Here is a 9980-nt window from a genome sequence, read left to right as displayed (position 1 = left end):
GGGGCCAGCGGTTCGGCCGGTGGTGGCTGGCGGCTCAGGGGGGGGGGAATTTGATGATAAACTGCAGGCCCTTGATTTCGTATCCAATGGCTGGAAAATCTAATGACCAGAGATGAACAAGTCAGTCGACTGACGTGTAGCCTCACCCCACACGTACACATGCACACACACAAGACACGCACGCATGCAGGCCTGCAACACTGACACGTACACATAACGAACACATGCACGCATGCAGGCATCCAACACTGACGTGTACACATGCACGTACGCACACATGCATGCAACACTGAAACGTACCCTAGCATGCACGCAACACTCGCACGCCTGCATGCACACAACACACGACGCAAGACACATGCTCAACCTATACGTGCATGCACCCTTTGTTAAGGACATGGATTGTTACGTGTATTAATCAATCTTATCTGTAATTAGCAGAACATTGATGTTTGTAGCGGTCTTTATGAATCACAACGTATCGAACGGGCTATCAACATAGCAGGCTTATCTACATGAAAAGGATGACGTCACACTCAATGAACAATCATCAGTTTATGAAAATGCCCGCTTCTGACCGCCCTAGCCCACCAAAGGTTCCTCTGTTGTGCGCTGCCTGCGTTTGGTCACTGACATGCAGGCCATGTACCCAAAGAGCCCACACGTCAGTGGAAGAATGGCGCGCTGTCCTACATTAGAGTTGAGGGCGCCACTCACTGCACGCCTGGCTGAACACGCCTCCTTGCCGCATTCAAACGCCTCCATGAAACCCGTCCGTGTGGAAGCCGAGAAACCCACTCTAGACACACGTCCGTTCATGACCGTGCCGACATTAAACGCAACGCCGGCAGAGCTCCTCCCGTCTGCCTCTATTTAATCTCCTATTTAAATGAGGCCAAACGCCGACCAAGAATCACACACCTCCTCCACTCCCCTATCTCCTTCTTCACCATTTTCTCCACTCTTACAATGGCTTACGAAGAGTAGTTATTCCGCATCCAAGCCGGCTGTGTGGCCCGCCGAGCCCACCGGATACGAGCTATGCAGCTCGCTGATCCACCTCCCTCCCCTCGCCCGACGTAGCCAGTTGCTGCCCCAAGCCAGCACACGGTTCAGCAACTCGCCGCTCCAGGCCAGCTCGACGAGGAGCGGCGCACGAGCATCGTTGCTGCCGTCCACGCCGCCGCCTCATACCGTGTCTCCCGTTTCTGTAGCCGAGACTCCCATGCCAGCGTCCGCGCCATGCAAGCAGCGACAGGAGCCGGGTGCACGGAGAGTGACGAGTCGGTGCCATCGCCTCCGCGTCCGCCGTCATCATTGAGGAGAAGTAGAACACGGGAGGCCACCGCCGCTTGGGTCCCATGAAGGCCACCACGGAGGCGACGCCGGTGTACACAACAGGTGTCTTGCTGGATCCTTTTGTTGCGAGGACCTTCGTCGACCCCACATATACCTCTGGGGCTCCCGGCAATCCGGTGATCGTGCTGCCGGACATGAGGAACACAAATCGATCGGCAGGAGACCATTTAGGCCAGCTATTATATACTTGTGCTGCCTAGAACTAGCACCGCATAGTTCATTTGAATGTAATGAAATTTGTCATGTTTGTATGAAAATCTGGTATTTTATATGATTTCTATCATTGTTTATATGAAATACCGCCGTGTTTGCGTGAATTTCGTCCAGTTGGTTGACTTGCTATCATAATGTGTGCGGCTACGGTTGGATGGCGTAATTTGCGGGTCGCTGGTCCGTCTGCGGGCGGCTCGGGCAGCGTGTTGGGACAAAAAGAACACATCTCATGCGAGCTCGTCTCCAATGTGCGTGCTGGAGGATGCATGAGAACCCGAGCCATTCCTCGTTCATCGGTGGCAAAGGCACCCATGGACAAAAGGGTCGCCAATATTTTGGCTACCCCGGGCAAGATCCAAACAACCCCTCCCAACAGTTTCAAATCCCTCATTCGCCGTGGAATTTGCCATGTGTTGTTTTCATGGATTAGCAAGATGCACGTGCATTGCATGGGACATCAAGATGCATTTTTTTACAAAACACCTTGTGATTGACCCATGTAGGAGTAATCCCATTTTGTAAAAACTAATGATTGCTCGAGAATTTTATCAGATAAATTGTATCTCAAGAATTTTATCGGACTCCATTTTTGTATACAAGGCCACAAACCCATATTACAGGTACCAAGGCAAAAACTGTTGTCTTCTAACTCAATGTTGCAAGCCACCTTGTTTCCTTGTTTGCCGTGTAAATTAATGTGTATTCTTCTCTTTCATGCACATCAAGCCAATGCTCACACTCTCGCATGCATGCAAGGGATAATTAATGTCCTCCTTTGCTAGTAGTACTACGAGGCAAACACCATTAATATTGCATTGATTAGTGTTAGTGGCCTTGTATATCTGCAAATTGTAATTTTGATAGTGGCCTTGTATATAAAAATGGAGGGAGAAAGATGAGAGATAAGGTGAGGAGGAGTGGGGCGTGGTGGTGACTGGTGGTCGGACTAGGCGGAGGCATGGGGATGGACGGCGCATTATGTCTAGATTTGTATCTCTATAGTCCTTCTCACACACACCCACGTAGGTGGGGGACATGCACGAAGAGAAGAGGTGCACGCATGGTGCACGTACTCCCGTCTCTTTCCCAACCACACCCGCGCGGGTACACGGTGGAGCTCATTTCTGTATGAAAAGGAAGCCCACGTGGTAACTTGACACATGTACTGGTTGTCCACTAGATGGAGGGAGGATCGTCTAGCATAGGTGAACAAACAAATTGCGACTTGACGCATTATGTTAAAAAAGAGGCAAACCATGTGGGACCTACCTTAGAGGCAAGGCTCTATACACTGGAGTACTTTTGATGTGTCCCGTCAACTCGTGGAACGAGGAGAAGCTTGCTTAGTATGCCGTCTCCCCTGCCCACGGGCGCGGTGGCTCGCAGGATGAGGTGAAGCTTGCTTACTACGCCTTACGCCCGCTCCCTCGCCCACGCGCGCGGTGGCTCGCGGGATGAGGAGAAATTTTTACTACTCCCTCCGTTTACTCCTCGTCCCTACTACCTTGGTTAGAGAGATTATCATATTGTTTGGAATATATATGTCCTTTAGTACTCGCTCCATTTACTTATACAAGGCCACTATAAAAAAATACATTTTGCATCTATACAAGGCCGCAAATAGTAATTGAGACAAAAGTTACTACTCCCTCCTTTTCACTTTATGGCTCAATTCAAAATCTCTCCAACCAAGGTAGACGGTGAGTGGTCGAATTAATTTCGTACTCCTAGTTTGCACAAGTAATTAGTACGCTCATTTTTCTCAAGAAGTTATGTTTACCGAGGCATAATTAGAACGAATACATGAATGACCAGTACATTTCCATGAACTTCTACATGCATTGGTGAATTTTCTCTTGACACTGCTTGCACTGGGTGATCTAACGCACCTCGAAATCCAACATGTGATGGTACTACTACTAGTAGTAGAATTGAGACTTATAAAACGGAAAAACGAGTGTTCTTTAAATGAGCCCTATAAACCCTAGTGGGTACGTACTCTGTAAAATCAGATTTTTCCAAAACTGAGTCGCTCAACCTTTATTTGCTTGTTTCCCTTGCTGCCTCCTTGCCTCGAACAGACTATGCCAAACTCCCCTACCTGCCACGCGGAAAAAGACCCGCCCTTGCCTTTTTTAGTCCGGGTTTGTATCGATGGATCGCGCGAAGCAGCAAAAACCCAAGCCGTGTCTTGTACTCCTCCGTCGACGCTCGCTTTCATGAATTATGTACTTCCTGTTGCCGACATGTGGGACATATAGCAACCGGGTCGACGTGTCAAGCACCAAATAACAGTGCAGAACAGTAGGGGGGACACACGCCAGTCATATCGCCCCAGTAGTAGTAGTAGTAGTAGTAGTAGTAGTAGTAGTAGTAGTAGTAATGAGTAATGAGACGTCAAATCACAATGCCGCACCTTCCTAGACGGACGAAGCAACCATTATTTCACACTTCGGTTCGCCATCATGTCAAACCACGTAGTATTGCTTCTGCCTCAAGAGGGACACGTGCATCGCCTTGGTACATCATTACACGTGGGACCGCATGACAGGCCATGCTCCCCCGCCGATCGCTTGATAAAATCACCTCATTTTTACTACTATACTTCCTCCGTATCGGTTTACATGGCATGCACGTCGTTCTAGGTTGAAAATTTAACTGGCTATATATGTGATGAACATCATATGTTTAGAAACTACATCCGCTTAATAATCATATGATATACTTTTTGTGACATAGTAACTCAGATTTAGTTAGTCAAATGGATGACCTAGAACTACGTGCACGCCCTACAAACCGAGACGTCTAAAAAAGAGACGGAGAGGGTAGTTCAGTATGTATCTTTTTTGATCAATATAGTCGGGATTCACCAAGGAGCAAAACCAAGTGGTAGGATGCACCTGTCATGTTGGCATAGCGACTCAAGCAAGGTCCGTCCGCACATGAAATGACGACACACTTAACAGGACCCCTTTGGCCGACATGTGGCTCATCCACCATCTTGTTCCACGTGCGATGCACCAAATTACAGTTCGGAGCAGCGGTTGGAATTGGAGGCACCCCGGTCGTAGCGCTGCAGTAGTAGAAAATGAGTGATGAGGGGTCAAATCACAAAGCCCCACCTTTCCCGCATTAAGCTGGACATACGAAGCAACCATCATTTCACTCTAGGGCGCAAGAGCATAAAGAAAAGAGAAAACCAATGATGCGTGCGGCAGCTACCTAGGGCACCCTAGGGTAAGGGTCTCCACTACATATCATTTTTTTGAAAGTGACTCCACTACAAATCGGCTTCTCCCTCGTCCTCTTGAAGAAAACCGGTGATGCGTGCGGTGGTAGGGTTTGTAGGAGTACTACTAGGGCGTGCGGGGCCACGTCATAGTAAACGGGAGAGGGATTGATTTTGAGTCGACGCCTTAAATATGTGTGGGCCTCTTGGTTTTAGGGGAACGAGGCAGCATTTTGGGTTCGGGGACCAGTGGAGATATAGTACGTACAAAAAATTGTGGACATAGGTTCGACCGAAAGGCAATGATGCATGGGCCCTGCATTTTGATATACCCGGGGCCGCATGAAATTTGCTACTCTACTCAAAACTAGTAAGGTACACATGCATTGAACGCATAAGATTTCGAAACCAAATTATGAATAAAGACACACTATAGCATGTAAAGCTTTGAGTCATATATGCATGATGTAGATGTTCATTTAGTTCTTATAGTTCATCTCATTCAAAATCAATTAGTTTTATAAAAACATTAAGATTCATGGGGTTGTGCATTGTAAAGCATAAAGTAAAAAACAAATAATGGCAATTCATTTAGAAAAAAAGTCAATTTTGATACGGAAGATTCCAGAACAAAGGAGAAGTGCTTGTGTTTTGAGGTTTGTGCATTATGCTTAAGTTCAACCATGGAGTCTTCTAAATTGTACATGTGGCAAATCTGGTGGAATGTTGATGATATCCAACGCCCAGTAGTGCTTGGATTTTCCATCTCTGTACTATCAAATTAGCTTCATCCAGCGACCATCTTTCAAGTTATTCGCACACTATACAGTTCTTGTGCCATAGTTGCATGTCTTGGAAAAAAGCTACTAGTGGGTTGTACTAGCTATTTAGGAATAGAAGATGTATACATGGAAGTTGTAGGGAAAGAGATGACATGGAGTATCTCAATTCCTATGAGTAGGGATTGGAAAAGAGATGTCATTTGATTGACATCATAGGAACTTTTCTATTGAATCTAGAGATGACATGTATCTCAATTCCTACGAGGAGGGATTAGAAAAGAGATGTAATTTGGTTCATATCATAGGAACTTTTCTATTGAATATATGCTAATGTTTATTTTCCTTTAAAATTATGGGAGTATAGGAATCCATTCATATGAACCAAGTGGCTCTAAAGCTATAGAAATGATATCATGTTTATTTCCTTTGAAATGTGGAGTATATGAATCTATTCCTATGAACCAATTGGCTCTAAAGGAAAAAAATCCTATAAAAATCATATCATATAGAGTTCCTATGATATTCCTCCACACCAAAGGATGGTTCAAATTGCTGCAGGTGGTACGATGGTCTTTCTTTGTAGACTCCTCCCCCATCTTTATAGTTACCTCTCGAAGATGAATGAAATGATATATACAGGGTATTCTACATGTGCAATTTGGTACACGAAAACTCGGTAAAAGTTTGCGAGGTTCGAATTTTCAATAAAGCTATATGCACTGCATTTTGGAACGGAGGGAGCATACGGCAGTTGCTAACACTCACGTGGAAGATTTGTGTGTAGGAGGAGTGGCTGTTCTGTTAAATGACATGGCAAAACCGACACTATCAGATGCCGATCTAACGGTTCTTACGGCGTTCGTCAGGAAAAGGCTTGTGGCGAACGTTTGTTGGATAATGATTTACAGACACATGCATTGCATTGATACATGCCCCCCTCTCTCTCACGCACACGCACCCTCCCGAGTCCTCTCGCACCCACCGTCTATCTGCAGGTAGACGTCACACACATATGTGCTCTTCACACCCTATCCTCGGAACTTCTAAAAAACAAAAGACGTCGCGCACATTTTATTTTAGCTCACACGTCACAGAATTATACTATTACTGTTGTGGCGAACGTTCTTTGGGAATAGTATACTGTACTATCATGAAGAGAAGCAGTGCACGCACGCACTAGTTCTCTCAGACCCACTCGCGGGTACACGTAGGAGCGCATCTTTTTGAAGCTGGTACAACAAAATCACTCTACTATATATATAAGCAGGAGCCTTAGCGCTTGCTTTACTAGGGTTCCTCTCGTTCACTCTCTCATGCTCTCTAGATCTAAGCAAGACATAGGTGGCCACACTCCCTCTCAGCTCACGGCTGGTCACAAATCCGGCCGGACAACCTCGACCGGGGTAGGGGTGTAGGTGCATCATTCATGCTATCGTCGGCGGCGAGGGAGGAGACCAACGGCTGCCCGCGCGTCCCGATCGGCGGCCGTGCCGTTGTCTGCGAGAGAGCACCGGCTCCGGAGGGCCTCCGACTCCTTCTTCCTCCCTGCGGTATTGTGGCCAAGATGTAGCCTCCCAACGTCGTCTTTGCCACATGCCGACGACCCTCAGGTATATATTCCTTCGAAACCTGCCTTGCTCTACTGCCCCAGCTCCCCACTTGGCTTCGTGTGGATCTTTTTCTACTTCCGTCCGCTGTTCCAAAGCCACCTAGACTTTTACTATTATTAGAGATAAAGCTAGTTCATACAGTCGACTCTAAGAGTTGATTCAAACATGGAATAAAGTGGGAAAGCTGTAGCATGAATCGAGGACTTGGTTCTAAGAGGAAACGGGGGAAAGTAGTAGATACTGGCTACCCTACCAGTCTCTTGGTTGAAAAGATGAAGAAAGCATGCTGGATGGCGAAGGGTGGAGGGAAGTGGACCTATCTCTTGGTTGAAAAAGGAAAGAAAGTGACGGGTGTTGGGGGACACCGCAAATGAGAATGAGCAGGTCTAGATTTCCTGTGCTCACATAGGAAAATGTCGCCGAGGAGATAAAAAATGGGACAAATGCAGCCATGCTGCCTGAGTGCTTGCCGCTCTCGGCAACCACATCTGCCTCACCACTTTATGCCTCTGCTGCCCCTACGCCCATATCGCTACCGTTAATGTAAAATCACATGAAGCATTCAGCAATGCCACCTAATGTCACTATAAGTAATGGTCTAGTGCCGTCAATAAATTGAAGCAATGCCACCACCATTTTATGAAGTGCTTCTGTCTTGCTTTATTTCCCATGAATTGTGTTTTTGCAGTTACACTTAAATCTCACACCGCTAACATTGCTTCATCCCACTGGAACTACACAAATTTGATTGCACATTTACTGACCATGTGCTACTCTCATGACAGTAACACTAATGCTATTGTTCTGCATGTTAATCTAGTGGCAGTGTTGATGTGATGTGATGCTACTTACTTAAGGACACTTTCATGCTGTCAATCTAGTGCCAATTATAACACAATAGATGCTGTTGTTAATCATACGCCACTGCAAATATCTGTCGTTGTCTAAATAACCGTATATCGTATTTGTGCAAACAGGGATGTATGTCTCCATATCATTTCGGGATGTCTGTCTCTGTATCGTTTCTATCCACGCAATCAAAAGCACACACCTCAGTTTTAGTAGAACTGCGCAAAATGAGATGGCTATCCCTCGTTGCCGTCGTATAACCACCCGTCTTCCAGGTATTCCTACATCGGTAGTTACTAGGTAGAATGACCAATGCAATATAAAATAAGTTGATTCGTACGTTTTACTTTCTGGTTGCAATGTACGGACGAGCAAAAACAACTGCATCCTAGTCCGAAATGCACTTCCTACCAGTTCATCCGTGGACCGAGGACTAGCTGGCACGGCTACACGGTGGTTTTTTGGATAGGTGCGCGGACAAGAGACATTGTGGTCTGCTTATTTCTGCAAATAGTGGTGCTTAAATTTAGTGGAATGCACAAGAATTTCAGCTGGTCAGTACATTACATGGTTCAGTTCAGCATTCCAGCTGAGAACACAATTATAATTGGTTACTCTGGAATGAGAGAACCTAACCCTGGATGGTGGCAACAAGAAAAAACCAGAGTGAACTCCAGGAAATTTAAGCCTGTCGGGAGGCCCTTTGCTCAGAGAAGCCTTGCTTGTTTTTTCCTGATTTGTAAACTTTCGCACAACTTTCTCTTTTGTTGTGAAGTAGTATATGTTTGTTATGTTCTATGAATCATTGAGATGTTTAAAATTGCTTAACTTATGCTTTTCAAGTTTTTTATGAAGCCGAGTTTAATGTGAGTGTTCCACATGAACGCTGGACTAGCGTGTGAATGTTTGGAATTTACATTGTGGCCTCAGTTAACTGCATGAACCACTGTAACAAGATACATAGTTGCTTATATGTCAGACAACAGATTGTTGACTGTTAGCTGGTCGATAGCCTAGTGTTGAAGCGAGCTGAGCCAATCTGTCGTGTTTTGCGCAACTACTTACAAGTGGGGTAGCACCAACAGTGTTTACAAGTACTTATGTATACGTTGGCACACAGTTCTAAGACGAGTACTCTATTTCATCAAAACACACACTGCTCGTATGATAAAACTAGTGATGACACATCTGTTTCGGTAACAATTACGATGATTCACGGGCACACAAAAGTAGCAGCAATTCCCATAGACGGATTCAAACAGAGTACTAGCCCTAGAGGGCTCGATAACAGGCAAGGTTCGGATAATTAGACAGAATCCAAACTACTATTAAACACTACCTGGGGCAAGTATTTCATGCCTCGATCTAATTTGGGCTGGACACAAGACGGACCTTGCCATGAACATCATCGAGGACGTCCGGTAGCAGCTCAATCCTGTGAACCTTCATGAAGACAACCTTGTGGCCTTGCCACTCATAAACTTGTTTGTGGAGGCATGCCACGTCATATTCCTGCGTAAGCTTGACAAGAACAGTATGCCTCACAAATGAAGGGGTAGCTTTGAACTTCTTGTGCTTTAGTACACCCTGGACAACATGCGTGACAACAGTGAGGCTGGAATACAACTCTTCATTGGTATAAGCGCAAATTGCTTCCAGGATCCAACAACCTAAAAACTCTATTTTCCCAGTGCGTATATTCAGGTCATCCGCCTCATAGCGAGTGACATGTACAACCACACAATCCTTGTCTGCATCAGGGCTCTAATTGAAATAGAAACAAATTCTGAATTACTTTTTAGTATAAGAAACACAAGTTATTTAAACCACTATGTATAGCATGGCATCGAAGCTAATAAAATTTTGCATTATTCATCACCACATACTTAGATGAGAAACCACAATCGAGATTGGCAAAGAAGAAAATCACCTTGGGCA

This window comes from Triticum aestivum, chromosome 4A (genome assembly GCF_018294505.1).
Source record: "Triticum aestivum cultivar Chinese Spring chromosome 4A, IWGSC CS RefSeq v2.1, whole genome shotgun sequence".
Lineage (NCBI taxonomy): Eukaryota > Viridiplantae > Streptophyta > Magnoliopsida > Poales > Poaceae > Triticum > Triticum aestivum.
This window is presented reverse-complemented; position numbering follows the sequence as displayed.